General features: G+C 36.4%; 1 protein-coding gene and 1 long non-coding RNA gene across 3 annotated transcripts in view; one reads left to right on the top strand and one right to left on the bottom strand.

The window, feature by feature from the left end:
* Positions 1 to 5,985: 5,985 nt before the first annotated feature.
* On the bottom strand, positions 5,986 to 23,290 carry LOC139126243 (uncharacterized). 2 transcript variants are annotated; one of them, XR_011550498.1, is made up of 4 exons: positions 17,969 to 23,290; positions 15,925 to 16,005; positions 15,222 to 15,293; positions 5,986 to 6,105 (listed from the first exon to the last, which is right to left on the bottom strand). It is a non-coding gene; the product is annotated as an uncharacterized lncRNA (long non-coding RNA). The 2 variants fall into 2 exon arrangements; XR_011550499.1 differs by lacking the exon at positions 5,986 to 6,105 and having other exon boundaries at positions 12,903 to 15,293.
* The window catches only part of LOC139126242 (serine/arginine repetitive matrix protein 1-like), a 50,509-nt gene continuing 33,164 nt past the window's right edge, over positions 6,001 to 23,345 (top strand). The window contains exons 1-2 of the mRNA XM_070692289.1: positions 6,001 to 6,123; positions 22,659 to 22,736. The gene's annotated coding sequence lies outside the window, so the exon portion shown is untranslated. The remainder of the gene's footprint in view (positions 6,124 to 22,658; positions 22,737 to 23,345) is intronic.

Below are 23,345 nucleotides of genomic sequence, written 5' to 3'. Positions count from 1 at the left end.
GTGATGTCAACCCATGATTTTACATCACAAAGACTGTAATTCTGCCAATTTTTTTTATTTTTCAGTCATTTTATAAATTTTGCACTGCACAAGATGATTGAACAAATTGCAATGTTTTAATTTGTAAACTCAAAGAACAAAAATCCTTTGGTCACAGATTAAATTATTTTTTGAAAAGAAATTTACTCTTAAACACTTTTAGCACATATTCTTTACACGGTCATGTATTTCAAGGAAAATATGCCTATTAAAAACAGTAATTTCTTCACTTTCAATTTCTTTTGAATACTATGACAATTATCAGCCATGAGGTTTTACAAACACAAGACCAGATAAGCGTTTTTCATCATTTCCACAGGACTCTTTGGAATATCCCTTAAAAACAGTTAAAAGTGACTTAAAATGATCACTTGGTATACATTTAATTTACAGATGCCAGGTTGTGTATTTCACATTCACTCAGGTCAGTAGGGAAGTGCGTCATTACTATTTTGGACTGTTAATTCTTATTTCTGAATTATTTAACCTTTTTTCCACACTGAACTATCTTTAGGCAGTTTATACTGTAGCTTAGAATTTTTTTTGATTGATGTATTTAATCATCTTTTGGGTTCTTTGGGTCCATATCTCACCTCATGCCCCTACATCATCAACTATTTACCAATAACTCCATACCAACAACCAATTACCTGACCTTGCCACACATTAGAGAAGGTACAGCGTCATTGACGGTATTTTTGTTAGTTTATGCAAGTTAACATCTTGGTGGGACTTGTCTAAATTAGATATTTCTGATTTCTTCAAGTTAACATCTCGGTTTGACTTGTTTAAATTAAACCCTAATACAATTTATTCAAGTTAACATCTTTGTGTGACTTGTCTAAATTGAACCTTCCTAGTTTATTCAAGTTTACATATTGGTGACTTGTCTAAATTAAAACTTCTTAGTTTATTCAAGTTACGATATTTGGACTTGCTTAAATTAGTTATACGTGACATTGGATATGGAGAATGGCGAAGTCTGATGTCATTGGTCCTGGCAAACACTGTTTTGGAATCACAGTCACTAACATGATGAATAGGGAGAATGGTATGTGACCAGCTGAACTTTACAACATTGCCTGGCCATGGTGTTCCAGTCTATTCCCTGGCATTGGTTTGTAATACTGGTATGTGATATATGGAGACAATGCGCTAGACACTACTGGAGAGCTGCAATTGGTTGCATTGGAAAAGCTGTCTCCTTCCTAGACTGATGTTGTCCTGGCCATGATGTATGTCTTGCCACTATGAGACAGGTTCAATTAAAGAGTGGCCGGAGGCAAGGAAAAAGAAAATATCTAAAACTGTAGGAAAACTCCAGTGGTATCGCAGTCTTGATCACAATGGTCATATGTGTCACATGTTCCTAGCCTGTTTATTCCAATCAATTCAGTGTACAGTGTTTGTCAAACTCTTGTAGCCATTCAGAGTGTTTTTGTCATCGTATATTGCAACACTCTATTATTCACAATGTTCACACTAAGGGCTTTTTCTGGCTAGTGTTTGTGAATGATATTTTTTATAAATGTATTTTTCACTGTTGTACAATTTGTTTTTATAAGAGACATGTCAACTTTGCCATGGGACAAATATTAACTTAGTCTCAACATGGCAATAAGAATTATTAAAATTTATAGGTATGCATTCACTGATGGAACATCATATGTGGAGATATTTATAAATATTTTCTGAGATTTTAAAATTGTTGTTTATGTTGAGATGAGACAGCACAGTAAAAGTTAAACTTCGTCTGCGTCTTTATCAATTATATTTTTATATGTACATATGAAGACTGTAATATCTCAGAAAGAAATAGTGCAATAGAGCATACTTCTGCATACCTTTTAAGATTTTTGAAGAATTGTCAACATGTGAAATTTTAATCAAGCTTCCGTTTGTTTTATGTATTGGTTCATTGTCAAGGCGCAGCTTGATGTGCAGACTAAACTTTTGAGTATCTCGGGAGTGCATGAAGAGGACTTTGATTTGAGAGTAAATATATATTCTTACACCTAGGAATTGTGTTTACTGGCTTGAGTCAACATCTGAGAAGGGAAAGAGCTGGAAACTTGGTTGTGGTACAGGTAGAGGAAGAGTTTCTGTGGCCTTGCATAAATGTGTTACCTATGTAGTCAGTTCATGATCTGATAGTATCATAGCCACTACATTTGGGTACCTGTACATGTTTTGTAGAGTCACAGCGAATAATCCTCCCTGTACGTATTCAGCTTGTACCTAATCTGTGTGTTTGTTCTCTTTATGACCCAGAACTCATTCCAGCTGAAATGATATCATAATTTTCAGTTGCTAAACTGAGCCTGGAGAACACAACCTTTGCAACACTGGTGGCAATATCAACAAGTTGAGTAGTCCTGGGATTCTCTGGCTTGCCAAAGACCTCATTTGATTAATCACTGTTGGCCCCAGTAAAATACTTCAGGTCAAGGATTTTAAAAAGTTTAGTATGGTCCTGCCTAGCCAGGTGAATAGTACGAGTACCAGCTAATTCAAAATTTTCCTTTGGGTGAATCTAGGCACTTCCACAGAACACCTCTGTATATGTGTAGTGGCCGGCACTGGTGATCATTGCCCTTCGTCAACACTTCCCTGGAAGAGAATTACTTGACTGCATGTCTGTGGTAGATCCATCATTACCAGTTTGTAACCTGCAGACGGCCATCTCTTCAAAAAGAAAACAGGGAAGAGTGTTGTATTTGGGCGATCGTTTGTGTTGGAGCCCAAAATATAACAGCCATCTCTTCAAAAGAAAATGGGGAAGAGTGTGGTATTTGGGCAATCATCGGTGCTGGAGCCCTCAACGGTGGAAGTTGTCAAGGGATTTCTATAGGTTGGTTGGTATTTGTCACATGACCTGGCTAGAGGTATAAAAGCGACTGTACAGCTGGTCTAAAGCGCGCTTGATTTGATGAACCCTTGTCCTGTTGTTTACAGTCAACTGTTGTTATTGTTTCTGTAGTTGGCTGTGCTTTACCGTATTTGTACATAGCTTTCTACTCGGTACGGTGCCGCTGCTGCAGAGTTAGACTGCAGTTTCCTGTGGGACTCCAGGACTAGACGTCATGTTCACTGAACTGAACTTCGGTGAGAACGACGTCCGGTTGCGTCGAGCGACAGCCAAATGTACGTCAGTGAGCCCTCTTTGTTGTGTACCCAAAAATACAACACCCGGTCAACTCGACCCCGTACCCAAGTCAACTCGACCCCGAACCTTGAGCAACACTAACTCCGTATCATGTGCGATTATTTTCCACCTATTTTGAGAGTTATTCAGTCTCTCTGTATGTACGAATCTTCATTAAAGTATGTACTCTATCCCACGCTTGTACGACAACTATTTGACTACGACAACGCACCATGAAGGCTCTTTGCGCAATCTAGGAAGTAAGACTTCTGAGTTCATCGCGACTATTACGTCCTACTTCCAACGGTTTCTATACAGCTCGACCCCAAACCGACTGGACCCTCTATGCGCAAATTAGTACTTAGAGTTACTTTTGAGCCCAGTGCTTCTGAGTTCATCGCGACCATGGAGGTAGCGACTAGGACTTCCCAGTAAGCATCCAAAGGCTATATGCGTAAACAAATAAAATAACCTTTGACCCGGTAAATGCCAGTGAACTAGGGAAGGCAGGTTGACTTTTTCTAAAGTGTGTTATTGCATACAAACTTCAGCCAGAATTGACAGGTTACCGACAGGCCATAGAGGTAGAAGTACGTCCATTCACAGACGCAACGACGTTTATATGCATGAAAACAATAGAACACAAATATATTTGCATAAATGTGTACAACGAACGCTTTGGTTTTTGATTCGCGTTCGCATCACGTTCCGGCATCACGTCCAAAACATCAATTTCAAGTGAAACTGACCAGTGCCAGGTAAATACTTAAACTGATAGGGCAAGTTATATATCAGGTCCAGTTGACTTTGGTTCGGGGTCGAGTTGACCGGGGTCGAGTTGACGTTGTACACCAGTACGCGCGCACCCGGAGTATGTCATGTGGTTGCAAGCCTGTCACACAAGTACCAGTAGGACGTACGCCCTCTATGGTCATCCTCTCTCGTCCGAACATGTTATGCAGAGTTGCTTTGAACTTACAATTATTACTGGTGAGACGTCGCGTGTTTTGCCTGAAAAATATCAATAATTTTTCTGTTTTGGTAGAGCAATGGGGTGTGATTTATTAGAATCTTTTTTTTCTCTGATGATGAAACAAAACAGGAACAACAGTGACACAGGATTATGTTCTACTTTCCAAGATTTTATTCATTTCAACAATTCAAGATGAAGTAACAACACAATTTTACATAATCAAACTTTCTAAGGTTGACAAAGGATGAAGAGTGAATAAAATTAACGTTTTCATGTGGTTAAAATCTTACTTAGGGAGTCGTCATTATTTACGACCTTGGGGGAAGTCTGGGGAATTTCATGGTATTCTGAAATTTCGAGTAAACCCTCTGCCAACCCCAATGCATTTGAGTAACCCAGTCTCTAACACAGAAATTTTGACTGATCCCTCCCTCCCCCCCCCCACTTAGACCAGTTAATACCAAGACATGTATTTGTAACATTTACAAAACTACAGCAATAGTACAGACCTTTCATATCCTGCTAGAATACCTCATGACAGTTGAAAAAAATGAAACCAGCAAAAGGAAATTCAAAGTCACAATAAAATGTAGATACAAAAGCTCATGCTGTAACCACTATCCAACTATATAGTATTGTTTACTTTGAATGGGTATCATGACAAGGTTTTCACTAAGATATCTGACAGTGTCAGAGGAGTTGTACCCTCTCGTGTTGAAAATTTGAGAGATTGATGTGTACAATAATGCAGTCTAGTGCAATATGAGAGATGTTATCAATTTGTGTAAAACTGTTAGAACACAGTGAACAAAGAAAAAGGAAAAGTGGGCTCCCTATGTTTCAGATGAATGATGGGGCCCCTTAGCAGGGGGGCAAAGTTCTCTACCAATCTTTATTGTTAATTCCTAGAGGATGAATGGTGCCCAGATTATAGATATATTTTATTTCCATCTGTTTTCTGATTTTTGTTTGTGTTGATGATATTTTGCAGATTCCAAACATAGTGAAATTGTTGACATTATGATCCTCCATTTTAAAGTGTTTGCTTACGAGCGTGTCTTTTTTTGTTTTGATGTTATATACATGTTCGTATGTCCGTGTTTTCAGTTTCCTGCCAGTTTCTCCGATGTAAACAAGTTTATCACATTGTGAACAGTTGATGCCGTATATGATATTGCTGGTGTTGCAGGTTATATTGCCGATGATAGGGTGAAGTGAACCAGTTTTATTGTCTTTGACTCTGTCTGTGTTGAGGATGAATTTTCACTGGTTGCAGTGGCCACATCTATTGCATGATCCTGGGCTGAGTTTTGCGTCTTTCTGGCTGTTGTTGACTCTGGCTCTGACGAGAGCCAGAGTCAACAACAGCCAGAAAGACTAAGGGGCCCCATCATTCATCTGAAACATAGGGAGCCCACTTTTCCTTTTTCTTTGTTCACTGTCACAGCTCAAACCGAACAGACGTGTTCCACAAACTTGTAAGTTCATTTCTGGTTCCTTATAGGAATTTACAATATCCACCGTTCAATACATTGCATTGTTCAATTTCCCTACCCGACTTCATTGCCGTTTTCAACTATTTCATTTTTTGTTTGTCACTTTTTACCGCAGTCACATTTCTACCATAGACTTTGCATGCTACCGTAACATTTCTACAGTGCGTAATATACGCTAAATATCTACGTATTTGTTATCGTATTCATTGTCCGAATAGAACAAAATGTAATTTTCGTTCCCCTTTTTTCCACTGTGTCTGTACAGCCTCTGATGAAGGTCGTCCGTGTACGTCCGAAACGTTAGGAAGAATAAACATCTATTGTATAGTAGCAGATGGGTCTTGTCAACTATTTTTCACACCTCATGCATCCATTATCTACAAGTACCCGCTGCAAACTTCACATATGGACTGTGGTTGGACTGACCCACTTGATATTCACCACTATAATTACTGCAAGCAAGATATATTGTAAGTTAACATTGTCTACTGCAAGTTCAAAGTTGTAATCAAAAGCAGGCAACCACTGGTAATTGGTCGATGATAACTGATAAATTCGAACCTTGGAAGGAGTAAATATATGCAGTGTACTGATCAAAAAACAATATGGTGTCAGAGGGATAGGTCGTCAACATTAATATCGTTGTTTATTCTGTTTGTGTGGTGAAGTGACCTGATATTATCATTCATCACTCATCTTATTCAAACTACACATGATTTCACTTGGCTGCCTTCATCTTTGTGAAGATTTACTTAATTAAGTGACACCATGACAGGTTTTTTTTGTTTATGTAACAAAATGATTGGAACTGATACAAATAAACTGGAGTCTGTTTTAATGGTATGGTGCATCTTGCCACATGCCTTCTTGTGGATTGAAATCCCTCATCAATGTATGGGGTTTCCTCCATGAAATATTTGCTATAGTTGATCCACTACATAAACATAGCCTCACAACTTTTTTCTAGATCATATTTCACTACAAATTGGCACCAAATAAAACTACGTTATTTTCAGTGTCTTCAAAATTGATTTACAAGGTATTCAGGGTTGGAATAGGTCATTCAAGCTTGCAGACTAATATATTGGCTCCAAAAATAAAAAATAGTGACAACATCACTGTTCGCTCCCATATAGTTATCAAAACAAGTCAACAATTGTATGAAACATGGACATACATATACAGACAGACTGACATACACAGACTGGCACAGAGTGATGACATTGACCCCAAGAGTGCCTTGACCCATGGAGAGTGATAAAGATATAACAAACAGCTGAATGTAATGATAAAATAGTTAAGTATAGGCCTATACAGGCACTGAGAGTGAATATGTTACAGCAATTTGATTAGTTTCTTTTCCTTTTCTACTTCTGTGATAATATTTAAGACAATCAATCTGCAAGGCAGTTTATGTATTGACAAATATGTTATCTTTTACAAGCACACAGTAAACTGTTCTTGATTTTTCATTTACAATATTTGACATAGACTGAAATACATAACATGCAACCAATGTTTACACTTTGCCCATACACCAGATACATGGAGAAATTTCAACATACAATCATCAACTCAGAAACCCTACAGGAAAAAGTAAACATTGTTTTCTTCCAGAACAGCTGGTACATCCACATCTGGAACAACTTACAAACTTAACCAATTACACAAGGATGATGACACAAGAGATAAAGTTAAACTGTGGTGAACTTGACTATTCCTTTCAAATCCTTACCTAACTTGACATCTTAAACTAAAATACACTGCATGGTTAATTGTGCACAAAAATACATCGGGGTGGACCATTTGATAAGGAATGGTGTCTGGAACATCGTTGAGGTACATTATCTTTTTTATCCGATCCATTGTACATTCTTTTTTCCCCATTCTCCCACCTTTTCTTTTTGTCAAACCTTCTCTGGCTGAATTTTTTATTGGCATTTGTTTGGAATTTTTTCAAAATCTGCCAGGATTTTTTTACCGCATTTCAACACCAAATAGAGTTTACCATATCAAATACTTACTAAATCACCACATTATATACTCTTAGTTCCAGTAGGTATAAAATTACCCGAAAAAATCTTAAAAATACAAAATGAAAGATATCCCAGTAAAACTGAAAGTTTCGCAAAGTTGCCCAAAAATTCAAAATTCCGGATTTCAACTTAATTTCAATATATCTTATTAACAAAAACCCTAAGGACCGGTTTACTAAATATCAAAGAAATCAGACTGGTAAATTTTGAGAAACAAATTTTTTGACCAAAAATGAGAAAAATTGCCCCCCAAAATACAAAATTGCAGATTTCATCCTAATTTTAAATATATCTAATTAACATAAACCCTAGGAACCTGTACACTAGATATCAAAGCTACCAGATCAGAAGTTTTAGGAGAAAGATTTTTTGACCAAAAAAGGCAAAAATTGCCCCCAAATAAAAAAAATTGCCAGTTTCAACATACCTTCAATACATTATATTGAGATTAATCTTAGATACCTGTATACCAAATACATGTATCAAAGCTATCAAATCAGCAGTTTTTGGATTAAAAAATTTTTTATCAAAAATTGGGAAAATTGCCCCAAAATTACAAATATGACAATATCAATACAATTTGTACAAGCATGACTGAGGTCATTCTGAGGAACATGAATATTAAGTTTCATAGCAATCAGACGAGCGATTTCAGAGAACAAGATTTTTTGACTAAAAACGGAAAAAATACCCTAAAAATACAAACATGCAAATTTCATCCCAATTTTGACACACATAATTTAGAATACCTAAAGAAATCTGCATACCAAGTTTCAACCAAATCTGACCAATGCTTACTAAGTTTTAGCCATTTGCAGGATTTTTCCTTTTCCCCCCCTCATTTGCATATTTTTGGCACTGACATGTTCATTTGAACAAATTCACATCTCCACCCCGAGGTGCACCTGTACATTAAATACTAAGACAGTAGGTGCTACGGTTTAGGAGTTTTTGATGTGGACGGACTAACAGACATGATACATACTTACATACACACACACAAAGGAAATATCGACTAGACTGTATCCCGCAGAATTTTATGCAGTCAGAGACAACGAGACGTGCCCTTCTGTTACTGATTGAACGTATTGAGAGTAATATTGAAACACAAATTAACCTGGACTTTGTTTACTCATCGCTATGTGACTGCATAATTACTTGCATGAATGAGTCTATCCCATATTTCGATTGTACAAAGAAAACTCGAAAACGTCATAAGTTTCACAAACCTTATTGGAATGAAGAGTTAAAAGTGTTGTGGAAAAATATGCGAGACAAAGAAAAGGATTTTCTTAAATGTAAGAAGCATGAGGTTGGGAATGCACAGTATTCTTACCTTAGAACACAATTTAAGATCGCCCGAAATACATTTGATAAACGGTTGCGATCTCATGAACGTAAATTTAAGCGTGGTCTTCAAATGGAAATTGAGGAAATTTGTACTGCGAATCCTACACGCTTTTGGGAGTATGTTGAGCGTTTGGTACCCAGTAAAAAGGTTAAGAACACTATACCCATGGAGGTTTAAAATGATGACCGTAATGTTATTACTGACTCGAATTTTGTATTAGGTTCTTTGAAGAGAGATTTTTCTGCTTTATATTCACAAAACAGTGATGCTAGGGATCAGTTTGATGAGCAATTTTATAGTGATGTGAAACATAAGTCTGTGTTAGAGAATAATTTATCTGATCCGTTATATGAACAAAATCAACATTTGAATAAAAATTTCACTTTTGCTGAAGTTAAATGTGCCGTATGAAAGGGTAAAAATAGGAAAGCAAGTGGTATTGATAACATTCCATATGAAGTGATTAAAAATGACAATGTTATTGAAGTTTTAGTTCATCTTTTTCAAATGTGTTTTGATTCTGGAAAGATACCCAGTATTTGGCGTAAAAGTGTTATTTATCCTATTCCTAAGTGTCGAACTAATGATGTGAGAGTTCCACTTAATTATAGAGGAATAAGTTTGTTGTCTGTCATTTCAAAAGTATATAGTTTAATTCTAAATAAAAGACTGACTGTATTTTTAGATAATAATAATATTTTAGTTGACGAGCAGAATGGATTTTGTAAAAACAGGTCTTGTCAAGATCATACGGTGGCCCAAAACTACCTGTTCTCCGCATTCAAAGTCTGCGTCGCATTCAATTGTTTTTCTCTCACATATGTCTCCGCATTCAAAGTCTGCGTCGCAATCAAATGTTTTTCTCTCACATAAGCTTATGTCTCCGCATTCAAAGTCTGCGTCGCAATCAAATGTTTTTCTCTCACATATGTCTCCGCATTCCAAGTCTGCGTCGCATTCAATTGTTTTTCTCTCACATATGTCTCCGAGGTATGCCTCAGTGTACGTTATTCCGCGAAGCATAATTTCTATCGAACAGCGCTCTCAGACGGTCGCTATTGACAACGACGAACATTGTATCAAGTTATTTTCAATAGATTATCGATCGAAAATTTGTTTGGACGCCGCTTGTGCCGGGCGCTCGTGTGTTGAGGTCACGTCATAAACATTTCCACAATAACCCATATATTGACTTATACACTTAAATATCAACATTGAAGGTATCCGTTGGTTTCCTGTACTGAAATTAAATCGACGACAATTTTTTAGTTTTGGTGATACTTTTACGTACGTTTCGGCACATTTTGGCGCACCTCGGCGTAGTTTGGCGCCATTGTGAACGGGGGACTACACGCGAGTGAGCGAGACAACAATGTATCAATTTCGGACAAAAGGATATCGATCGATAACGTTCACTGCACGATTACAGTGGAGACTCTACGCCCGTTCGCCTCTGTTCTGTGTTATTCTTGCAGTTTACTGGGATTTTCATAGTTAATATTCGTCAAAATTTGGTATAAATTACAACAACCTGACTGGTATTTGGTCTGTATAATTTAAGAGACGCTAACTGATTAAAATGGGTCAATATTAGACCCTGATTCTGCATATGCAAACGCTGTAAGATCGCCATTTTATTGAGGGCAAGAGCAAAAATTCAGCGATCGGAAAAATAAAATGCAACTAAAACAAGTTTCGTCGAGAAATTCAAAATACTAAAACGACAGCAATTTTGTATATATATCAAGGAAACACCGTGCCACTTTTCACTATAATTGGTTCAGAATTGAGAAATTTGAACGAGCGATAGTTGTACGGTCTGTTCAGTACATTAAACGCAATTGTTTTCCATGGGAAATCGAGCAGAGTAGACACAACGGTATATAGCGTCCCGAATTTTTACCACACATACGTGAAGTGCGCGTTCGGAGAGTCAATTTCACCTCCCGCGTCATGTTGAAAATTTCGCCGTATTTCCTTGCTGCACATCTAAATATTAATGAAAGAGCAACAGGTCCTATTTCCCGTATATGCTGCCCTTACAATTATAATATTTTGGGAAGAATTTCACAAGGGAATTCCAAAAATACGTAAGCGATAAGAGACATATGCAAAATCAAGTAAAAACACAGTCAACAGCAAAACGATCTTCAACTCGTCATTTCATAAAAAAAGAGGAAACTAAAAAAAATAAAACCATAGAGTTTTAGTTACCCTTCATGATATGTGTCATACCAAATATTATAAAAAATAACAGCCAAATGAAAAAGTTAAACCAACGGTTTTTTTCAGATGTATTTTTCATTTTACGATGTGTCTACTCTGCTCGATTTCCCATAGAAAACAATTGCGTTTAATGTACTGAACAGACCGTACAACTATCGCTCGTTCAAATTTCTCAATTCTGAACCAATTATAGTGAAAAGTGGCACGGTGTTTTCTTGATATATATACAAAATTGCTGTCGTTTTAGTTTTTTGAATTTCTCGACGAAACTTGTTTTAGTTGCATTTTATTTTTCCGATCGCTGAATTTTTGCTCTTGCCCTCAATAAAATGGCGATCTTACAGCGTTTGCATATGCAGAATCAGGGTCTAATATTGACCCATTTTAATCGGTTAGCGTCTCTTAAATTATACAGACCAAATACCAGTCAGGTTGTTGTAATTTATACCAAATTTTGACGAATATTAACTATGAAAATCCCAGTAAACTGCAAGAATAACACAGAACAGAGGCGAACGGGCGTAGAGTCTCCACTGTAATCGTGCAGTGAACGTTATCGATCGATATCCTTTTGTTCGAAATTGATACATTGTTGTCTCGCTCACTCGCGTGTAGTCCCCCGTTCACAATGGCGCCAAACTACACCGAGGTGCGCCAAAATGTGCCGAAACGTACGTAAAAGTATCACCAAAACTAAAAAAATTGTCGTCGATTTAATTTCAGTACAGGAAACCAACGGATACCTTCAATGTTGATATTTAAGTGTATAAGTCAATATATGGGTTATTGTGGAAATGTTTATGACGTGACCTCAACACACGAGCGCCCGGCACAAGCGGCGTCCAAACAAATTTTCGATCGATAATCTATTGAAAATAACTTGATACAATGTTCGTCGTTGTCAATAGCGACCGTCTGAGAGCGCTGTTCGATAGAAATTATGCTTCGCGGAATAACGTACACTGAGGCATACCTCGGAGACATATGTGAGAGAAAAACAATTGAATGCGACGCAGACTTGGAATGCGGAGACATATGTGAGAGAAAAACATTTGATTGCGACGCAGACTTTGAATGCGGAGACATATGTGAGAGAAAAACATTTGATTGCGACGCAGACTTTGAATGCGGAGACATATGTGAGAGAAAAACATTTGATTGCGACGCAGACTTTGAATGCGGAGACATAAGCTTATGTGAGAGAAAAACATTTGATTGCGACGCAGACTTTGAATGCGGAGACATATGTGAGAGAAAAACAATTGAATGCGACGCAGACTTTGAATGCGGAGACATATGTGAGAGAAAAACATTTGATTGCGACGCAGACTTTGAATGCGGAGACATAAGCTTATGTGAGAGAAAAACATTTGATTGCGACGCAGACTTTGAATGCGGAGACATATGTGAGAGAAAAACATTTGATTGCGACGCAGACTTTGAATGCGGAGACATAAGCTTATGTGAGAGAAAAACATTTGATTGCGACGCAGACTTTGAATGCGGAGACATATGTGAGAGAAAAACAATTGAATGCGACGCAGACTTTGAATGCGGAGAACAGGTAGTTTTGGGCCACCGTAAGATCATGTTTTTGTTCTTACATCCATTATTAGAAACAGAATGAACAACAGTCTTCCTACTTTTGTAACTTTTATTGATTTACAGAAAGCATTTGATTTTGTAGATAGAAATATCCTTTTGTATATACTTTTACTTAATAACATTGATGGGAAAATGTACAATTCAATAGCATCATTATATTCAAATACGTCAGCTTGTGTCAAAGTTAATGACAATTATACTGACTGGTTCAATACATTGCATGGTGTAAGGCAGGGTGATAATCTTTCACCAACTTTATTTTCTATATTTATCAATGACTTGGTTGTAGATTTAAAAGAGTTAAATTGTGGCATTCAAATAGGCGACGATAATGTATCAGCTCTGTTGTATGCCGACGACATTGCTGTAATTTCGCACAACGAAGAGAACATGCAAAAGATGTTAGACTACATTACTTCATGGTGTAGAAAATGGCGTCTTTTGATAAATAAAAGTAAATCACACGTTGTTCATTTTAGACGTAGAGGTATAGAGAGAAGTAACTTCACGTTTCGATTAGCAGGTACTGAATTAGAGTATGTTACAAAATGTAAATACCTTGGGGTTGTGTTAGAAGAATCTTTACATTTCAAATATATGTCTGAGATGCTTGCAGAATCTGCAAGCAGAGCTCTTGGTAAAATTTGTTCAAAGTTTAAAACTGTTAAAAATATGGGTTTTTGTACATTCACAAAATTGTATGACAACTGTGTAGTACCTATTATGGACTATTGTTCTGCTATCTGGGGATTTGCATCTCATGTAAAGTGTGACAATATCCAAAATAGAGCTCTTCGATTTTTTCTAGGAGTTCATATATTTGCTCCCACTTCAGCCATTGAAGGTGATACTTGTTGGATTTCATCAAAAACTAGACACTGGACCAACATGGTCAGATACTGGAATAGACTGGTGAATATGGATCATAACCGATTGTGTAAACGAATATTCTTGTGGGACAACTCTTTATGTATTAATAATTTTAGTTATGAATTGCATGAAATTTTTGACTATTTAGATATAGATGTTTTGGAAAATGGAGGTTGTTGTGATCTGGTAAAAGTTAAAGAAAAAGTTGAAGCAGACAGAGTAATTCAATGGTCTGAAAAAGTAAACAACCAACCCAAACTACGTACCTATAAGATTTTTAAAAGGGCCTTTCAAAGGGAAAACTATTTATTATATAATTTAGAGAGAAGTACCCGCTCACTTTATGCTCAGTTTAGATTTGGGATATTACCACTTCGTGTGGAAACTGGTAGATATAGAGGAGAATTTGTACAAGATAGAAAATGTATTTATTTTAACGATAACGCCCTTGAGGATGAAATGCATTTTTTATTACATTGTTCTTTGAACAATGATTACCAGACAACTTTATTTGATGCCGTTTATAATATTTGTAGCAACTTTGAAGATTACTCAGATGTTCAGAAATTCGATTTTTTAATTAATAACGCCAGTGGGCGTACAATCAAATTCATTTGTAAAGCTTACAAAAGACGACAATCGCTACCATATATAATGCGTTAATTTTCAGCCGTTGATCTTGGTTTTCAAATGACTTACCTGATTTGTACTGTGAAAATGTAATTGTTTGTATTTAGATTTTCTAGGAACAGCTTTCCTCACATGTATTTAACTTTATTTTAAAGTGACTAATAAGCCCGTTGTGGCTTGGTGTTTATCACTAGTCACTATAATAAATTACTACTACTACTACTACTACTACTACACACAGACGCCATTTTGCCACCTTATACGAATACCTCCCATTGGCATATATACATATGCATATATGGGAGCGTAAAAATCATGGGTTCCCTCAGTTTGAAAAATGATTTGGCTTAGGCAGTTTACCAGGGATTTTTATAAGAAAATGCAAAGCTATCAGATAAACACCAATTAGACAAAAGCACTTTTTGACCAAAATTGACAAAAATTGCTCCAAAAATACAAAATTTTGCATTTTCTCACTGTATAAAAATATCTGACTTAAGTCATCCTAAGGACCTGTATATTGAATATCAATAAGTCTGACAAGGAGTTTTGAAGAAAAAAATAGATCTACAATGACAAAATAATCTAAAAAATACAAAGTTGCATATCTTGGCACGATTTTACAAAATCTTATTGCTGTCATCCTAAGGGACATGTATAATCAATATTAATGTGTCTGACCAGAACTTTTGAATGATATTTTTGTTAAATATGACAATAATTGCCTTAAAATTTAAGTTTTAAAATATTTCATAACAATATGGACAAATGTCAATAAGGTTATCCCTGCAGAACAGTATATTTAGATTTCTGTGGCAATACTAGAGTTTATTTGCTTCTTCAAGCATACCATTCTTTCCTTGACATAAGGTAAACTTCAGCCTCCTCCAACAACACAATTGTGATGTAATCTACAACAAACCTGAGTGAGAAAAATAGAAATGTAGATATACTATTAATACATTTTTGTATATTTCTTTCACCCATGAAAACCTGTGGTAGATAATGTCATAAAATGTATGATATCATGATAGGGCTAGCCCATAAACTTGTGCACAGTAACATTGGAAATGTAATTCAATAGAATGTAATAGTTCAATAATTATATGAGTTCTATGTGCAATAAAAACATTAGTTAAAATACTCTTATTTAGCACTGGTGTTGATGACCTCAACTGCTTAATAAAATGCATGTGGCTCCTTGTTGAGTCTGATTACCCAGTATACTGTGCACCAGGATGCTGATGTTTAAAACAAGTCCTTACGGCTGCTTTCTAATACCAGTGCAATCACACATACAAGTGCTATGCTGACAAGCTAAATATGGATTTTTAGCAATCTTTTTGTAGTAAAATAACAACTTACAGTGGGCAAATATAAATAATGAAAAAAACATCAAAAGTAAGCATTAAAGGCCCTCTAAATTTTTGAGAGTTGTAATATAATAACTTACACAATTATCCCAAAACCATTCACAGGATACAGCTCAAGTTGTAACTACAAGATGGTACACCAATGTGAGAAGCAACATATGAACATAATACCCTACTTACATTGACGTTTCTTTCACATCCTCTTCCAAAACAAACTTCTTACCATCTGTTGTTAAGGCAGTGTCATAGCATTCAAAGATACTGTCAAAACAAACAAAAATCCATTATTACATCAGAATGAACAGACACTGTTCACAGACGTTTCATATTAAAAATTAGTCTTTTTTTAATACTCTCTGTTTTCAACAGACGTGCCATAAACCTTCAAAAGACACAGTTTATGTTTTACTTTGCATATAAAAAATGATATCAGTCTTGCAATGGTTATATATAAGTGGGGCTGACAACAGTTGCCCTAAATGGGCAGTGACACATATGATTTGAATAAAATATCACTTTTAACATGGTCGTCATTTCCTTCTTTTGGCAGGTTACATCTGAACATATTTTACAGTACATGATCCTCATACAAATTTAAATGCAATTTATTCAAAATGTAAGACCTTTATTGCCAATCAAAAAAGGTTTTGTTTAACAACATTTAAAAAAAAATAATGTGAAAATTTAAGAAAGTTTGACCAAGTCAGTATGGAGTTAAAATTGTTTGGAAATCTTGAAATTGGAAGAATAGTGAAGCCAGGAAATTGGGTGATTTGCAAACATTTGCAAAATTTAACACTTCTTTATCAAGCAACCTACGACTGCTTGACAACCTTGAAGATAAACCCAAATAATAATATTTTAATCTTGGGTTAACAATTTCATTAAATTACATGAATGTGTACAAAAAAGTGATTTTGGTGCAAAATACCCTGTGTTGGGTGCAGGGCCGCTTAATTAGCAAGTTTTATACCACTGCAAAGTCTCTGTGCAACCAGGTGACACATTCTGACTCGGCATGATCTAACAGCAGATTCCTGCATAAAATTTTGATTTGAAAACTCCAATCACTTTTTAATGGCATAAAAAGAGCAAAACCAAGGAGAAACGTAGATGACAAAGCCTTATAAGGGAAAGAGAGAAGTACCACATGACTCCGTGCAACCAGATGACACATTGTGACTCAGCATACTCCTAAAGCAGACGATTGCATAAAATTTTGATTTTGAATCACTTTGTAATAGTATAAAAAGAGCAAAACAAATGAGAACACTTAGAAGTCAAAGCCTTAGCACAGTAAGAGAGATGCACCAGAGTGTCTGTGCAACCAGATGACACATTGTGACTCAGCATACTCAAAATGCAGATTCTGCAAAAATATTTGATTAGACAACTTATAGTTGTCTAATCAAAATCAGTTGGCAATAGCATAGAAAGATGAAAACCACTGGGAAAACTTAGAAGTCACAGCCATAGCACACTAAGAGAGATGCACCAGAGTGTCTGTGCAACCAGATGACACATTGTGACTCAGCATACTCCAAATGCAGATTCTGCAAAAATATTTGATAAGACAACTTAAATCAGTTGGCAATAGCATAGAAAGATGAAAACCACTGGGAAAACTTAGAAGTCACAGCCATAGCACACTAAGAGAGATGCGCCGGAGTGTCTGTGCAACCAGGTGACACATTGTGACTCAGCATACTCCAAATGCAGATTCTGCAAAAAATTTAGATTAGACAACTTAAATCATTTGGCGATAGCATAGAAAGATGAAAACCAATGAGAAAACTTAGCAGTCACAGCCTTAGCACACTAAGAGAGATGCACCAGAGTGTCCGTGCAACCAGGTGACACATTGTGACTCAGCATACTCCAAATGCAGTTCCTGCAAAAAATTTAGATTAGACAACTTAAATCAATTAGTGATAGTATAAAAAGATGAAAACCAATGAGAAAACTTAGCAGTCAAAGCCTTAGCACAGTAAGAGAGATGCACCAGAGTGTCCGTGCAACCAGGTGACACATTGTGACTCGGCATGCTCCAAATGCAGATTCTGCAAAAAATTTTGATTAGACAAATTAAATCAGTTTGTGATAGCATAGAAAGTTGGAAACCAATAGATACACAGGAATTATACAGGATACATACGAATTAATTTATAAAAGCCTATAAAGCAGAACACATTGGCAATAAAGACAAACATATTTAGCTGCCTACCTCCACAAGGTACTGAGGATTTTATGTGGGCCTTAATGTGTCGTTTCAGTCTCCACTTATATTTCGTGGGACTAAACATCCTCACTGGGTACAGCTTGCATGACATCTCTTCTTTCCCACAGTTTATAATGCTTTGAGCATTTTCGACCGTTGTTACTGAAGCATGCATCCTATCAAGAGAAAAGTGATAATATAAAACAAGGCCAACCACCTTAATGTTTGTAAATAAGTAGACTTTGATGTGTTTCAAGACATCTCTTTGACTCTTTTGTCGAGGTCGATCATGATGACTGATGTATGTAGACACAGTCAGACGCGGACTGTCATGTAGACCTGGTTTCGTCTGACCTCTGAATTTTAAAGACCTCTGAATTTTAAAACTGCCTGCATGCTAACACCAGAGATATATGAGAAATCGTATCCTTGTGTTACAAGCCTACGATCAAGAATCGAACAGACTACTATACTTGTACTCACTTGCTTCGAAATGGCACAAATGAAAACGTGCTTTGACAACCAGAGCTAGCACAAGGTATGATCAGGAATGCAAGGAATTACCCGTGCTTGGACTTTCAACTCTGACCTTTGACATCAAAACATAACCAAATATGGGTGTGTCATAGCCAGCAACTACATGACATATTTTGCAACCAGATGACAGGACTCCCTAACGCGCGTACTCCCTCTATCAGTTGACGCGGGGTCGAGTTGACCTGTTACCCACGAGTTGACCTGGAGGTCTTTACTTAATTACCTCCATGGTATTACATAGGAGATTGTTTACTATTTCTTCCTGCTGTAGCACATGTTTATACTGAGCTCAAGCAGCTCTAATGAATGTAATTATTGCATGTTTTTAGCTCTGCTGTCAGCGACGCGGAGCTTATCAAATAGGTTGATTTTCCGTCGTCGTCCGTCGTCGTCCGTCGTCGTCAGTCGTCCGTCAACAATTGCCTTCTCCTCTGAAACCGCAAGTCCAATTGCTTTGAAATTTTATATGAAGCTCACTTGGGGTGACCTCACTTAAGTTTGTTCAAATCATGGTGAAATTTGCATATTTATATTTTTGGGGTATTTTTTGGTGTTTTTGGTAAAAAAATCTTCTTCTCTGAAATCGCTTGACCGATTGCTTTTAAATTTGATATGCAGTTTACTTAAGGTGACTTCTGTCAGATTTGTTCAAATCGTGGTGAAATTTGCATATTTGTATTTTTAAGGCAATTTTTGTCATTTTTGGTAAAAAAATCCTTAAAAATCTTCATCTTCAAAACTACCAGTCAGATAGCTTTGATATTTGGTACATATGTCCCTAGGGATGATCAATTTCAGATTTCTTCAAATTGTGCAGAAATATGCTAATTTGCATTTTTAAGGCAATTTTTGCCATTTTTGGTCAAAAAATGTATTTCTCTAAAAGTACTGGTCTGATAGTTTTGAAATTTGGTATACAGGTTTCTATAGATGTACTGAGTAATATATATTGAATTTCTGATGAAATCTGTAATTTTGTATTTTGGGGCAATTTTTGCCATTTTTGGTCAAAAATGTGTGTTTCCAAAAGTACTCATCTGATAGCTTTGAAACTTAGTATACAGGTTCCTACAGATGAACAAAATAATATTTATTGAAATTATGCTGAAATCTGTAATTTTGTATTTTGGGGGCAATTTTTGCCACTTTTGGTCAAAAAATGTGTATTTCCAAAACTACTCATCTGATAGCTTTGCAATTTGGTATATAGGTTCCTACAGATCACCTTAATGATATTTATTGAAATTATGATGTAATCAGCAATTTTGAATTTTTGGGTCAATTTTTTCCATTTTTGGTTTAAAAAATGTGTTTCTCAAAAAGTATTGGTTCAGTAGCTTTGAAATTTGGTATACAGGTTTCTATAGATGAACTAAATTTGATCTTTTGAAATTATGATGAAATCTCAATTTTTGATTTTGGGGGCAATTGTTGCCATTTTTTGTCAGAAAATTTTATTCTCAAAAAACTACTCATCAGATAGCTTTGGTTGACATGTTCTTAGGGATGATCCGATGTGATATATGCAAAGTATGATGAAATCTTCAATTGTTTATTTTTTGCAGCTATGAAATTTGGTATACAGGTTTCTATAGATGAACTAAATTTGATCTTTTGAAATTATGATGAAATCTCAATTTTTGTTTTTGGGGGCAATTGTTGCCATTTTTTGTCAGAAAATTTTATTCTCAAAAAACTACTCATCAGATAGCTTTGGTTGACATGTTCTTAGGGATGATCCGATGTGATATATGCAAAGTATGATGAAATCTTCAATTGTTTATTTTTTGCAGCTATGAAATTTGGTATACAGGTTTCTATAGATGAACTAAATTTGATCTTTTGAAATTATGATGAAATCTCAATTTTTGTTTTTGGGGGCAATTGTTGCCATTTTTTGTCAGAAAATTTTATTCTCAAAAAACTACTCATCAGATAGCTTTGGTTGACATGTTCTTAGGGATGATCCGATGTGATATATGCAAAGTATGATGAAATCTTCAATTGTTTATTTTTTGCAGCTATTTTAGCCACTTTTTTCTGGCCACTGCATTGAGCTAATAAAGATTTAATTTCCACCTTCTTCATCAACATGTGTCAAAAATAGTTATTCTCTATACATAAACACAGCGGAGCTATATCGATTGCTTGGTCACTTGTCGTATTACAGAGTTGAATGGTTGTTTTTCTTTCTCTGTATTTTTTGTTCACTTACATTTGTAACACATCTTGATGTACCATACCATACTCTCTGTTAGTATGTGTCGAGTAAAATAAAGATAAAGATAAAATAGTGCATCTGATTTATTCCTATGTTGGCGATATCAGTGCTGCAATCTAAGAGAATAATCAGACTGCTATCTGACAATCTACGGTGTACATCGCTCTGAGATTCTTCTGATATCAGCCCTACCTATGCCTTGCGCTACATACCACTGCAACTACATTGCCTTGTGCTAGAAACCTCAGATCCTATAACTTCAGACGCAGATTCGGAATTAAAATTTCACAATTTTCCAAGTTTGATGTAATATTCTGATAAATAAAATATAATTTAGATTTGAAAAGGCTTTAGAAATTATTTTATTTCTATCTTGAATCTTGAACTTAAAAACTTTGATCTCAGATTCAGAACGTCATCAGTCCAAGACAGGGTGCGCAATGACTCCACTTGTTATGTCATCACGTGATCGTTCCCTCATAGAGATAAACACACCCGCGATCGAACGATCAAGACCGCGACGATCATGTAAATACTGGCTATCGACAGTCCGTATTTTACCATCGTTCGTAATATTGATTGCCAGTGAATATAACTAAATCCATGTTGGAGGCCAGTTACCCCGGGCTAAATCAGAATTCAGGGATCGGAAGTAGTCTGGTTCCCTGACCCATTTCCCCGGTAGAGGGCGTTGGGAAATATAGGGTCAGGTACTGGGTAGCCATCTTGAACAGAATTTTGTTCAACATGGCGGAGGTTAGTCACCTGACAGAACATGCTACAACAAATATGGCTGCTTCTATGAAAACGGCGGTCAAAATTCGACTGGATGAGAATTATGTTCGAACACTGGTATCCGAACCAAAAACATTGGCACACGAGACGGGAAACATAAACTGAAAGGATTAATCAAGAAGTACGGGGAAATAGAGGTGATTGAAGGCTGGCTGTTATATGATATCGCAGCAGTACTTGTGGTGTGTATCGAACGCGCTAGGGTCATTGAGGTCATCGCCGACTGTGGCGTGACCCCGATGACCAGAGCACGTTCGATACACGCCACAAGTACTGCTGCGATATCACAGCTAATTGAAAGCAAACTTTGTTGGAACTGTGAACGACGATTGATTTTGATGGATAGAATGGTGTCCGAATTTCGTGAAAAATGCCAGGCATCATGTCGACGTTCTAAAAGTATCAAGAGGTGTGCTAAGATCACAGTGGCTAAATCATGGAGGTAAAAAGTCTTTCGTTTTACCTCCACGGCTTTGTGGTACAAACAAGAAGTTGGTGTCAATTAAGTGAGCCTGAAAGTGCGAAACCCAAGAAACATGAGAAAAAGTTACAAGTGTTACTTTAATCCAATTACAGCTTGTTTTATTTTAACCCAATAGCGTCCATGTTTACATTAGCCAGTACCTGACCCTATATTTCCCCACGCCCTCTACCGGAGAAATGGGTCAGGGAACCAGACTAGGGTCGGAAGAAGCAAATTAGCTAATCTGTAATTGTAGACCCATGTTCGTTGAAACTTGTTGAGCGAAAACGTTTCGTAGACTTGTTTTTTTTCATAACTGCCTTGTACATGTCATATTTAAATTATTAAATTTAATATTGCAATCACACTGTTAATACGGGTATTGTAAAAGGCCTGTAATTCGAATCTGCATCTGAAGTTATAGGAGCTGAAATCTGAGATCTGAGGATCTGAATCTGGAATCTGAGGATCTGAATCTGAGGATCTGAAAAGTCAACTCTACCCCTGCTACCGCTGAGACTACATTTTGCCTTGCGCTATCCAGATTGTGTTTAATACAAGACAGTTTATTGCCTGAGACATATCGTTTTTCCTTGTGTTTTGCTACCAGATTATTTACTGCATATTTGCTATTTGTCTATCAAAATACTTTATTTTTGGTGTTCGATCTTTTTTTACAGAAGGATCCAGCCATATGCTCAACTGGTGAGAAGCAGAAAAGTTTTCGTAGATATGTGGCAGCTAGTTTACTTTGCGAGGTAAGCGATGTCATCGTTTTCAGTAGTTTGGATTTAGCCTGTACATTACTCTTTGTGGTGTAAATACGTTAAACTGCAAGAAGTAGACAAACAGCTGATCGAGGCCAACAAACTTTATTCATTGCCTGTGATTCTAGAAATGTAAAGCCTGTCACATTTCGAGTTCAGAGGCAGATCGTCCATGTAGCCGACACGAACACGAAGTGTCTGATACCGGCATCCGAAAACTATGAAAAATAGTAAAGAATGAGCTACAAAATCACTATCAGTTTTAAGTTGCAGGTAGAATAAGTCGGCTAATTGTACTCCTCGAAATAGCGAAATGGCGAAATCACGTTTTTTGATTTTTTCCAAACAGCAAAATGAACAAATAAAGAAACTAAACACAGAGAAATAACCTGCCTCCTAGAGTATGCTTTATAATCGTCTCCTCCTCTTACTACACACGCGATTGTGCAATACCTTAGTCCAAGCTTAGTCAAAGCTTATATGAAGCTTGGCCCCGAAGCTCAGTACAATGGTTTGCGTGCCGACCTTAATTTATGACTGGTACGCCCAAGCATGTCCTTTCATACATTTGTTTAACCTTAGAACAACTAACCTTCATAA

Source organism: Ptychodera flava (genome assembly GCF_041260155.1).
Source record: "Ptychodera flava strain L36383 chromosome 3 unlocalized genomic scaffold, AS_Pfla_20210202 Scaffold_27__1_contigs__length_13241970_pilon, whole genome shotgun sequence".
Classification (NCBI taxonomy): Eukaryota; Metazoa; Hemichordata; class Enteropneusta; family Ptychoderidae; genus Ptychodera; species Ptychodera flava.
The sequence above is the reverse complement of the archived record's forward strand: the minus strand, read 5'-3'. Positions and strand labels throughout refer to the sequence as shown.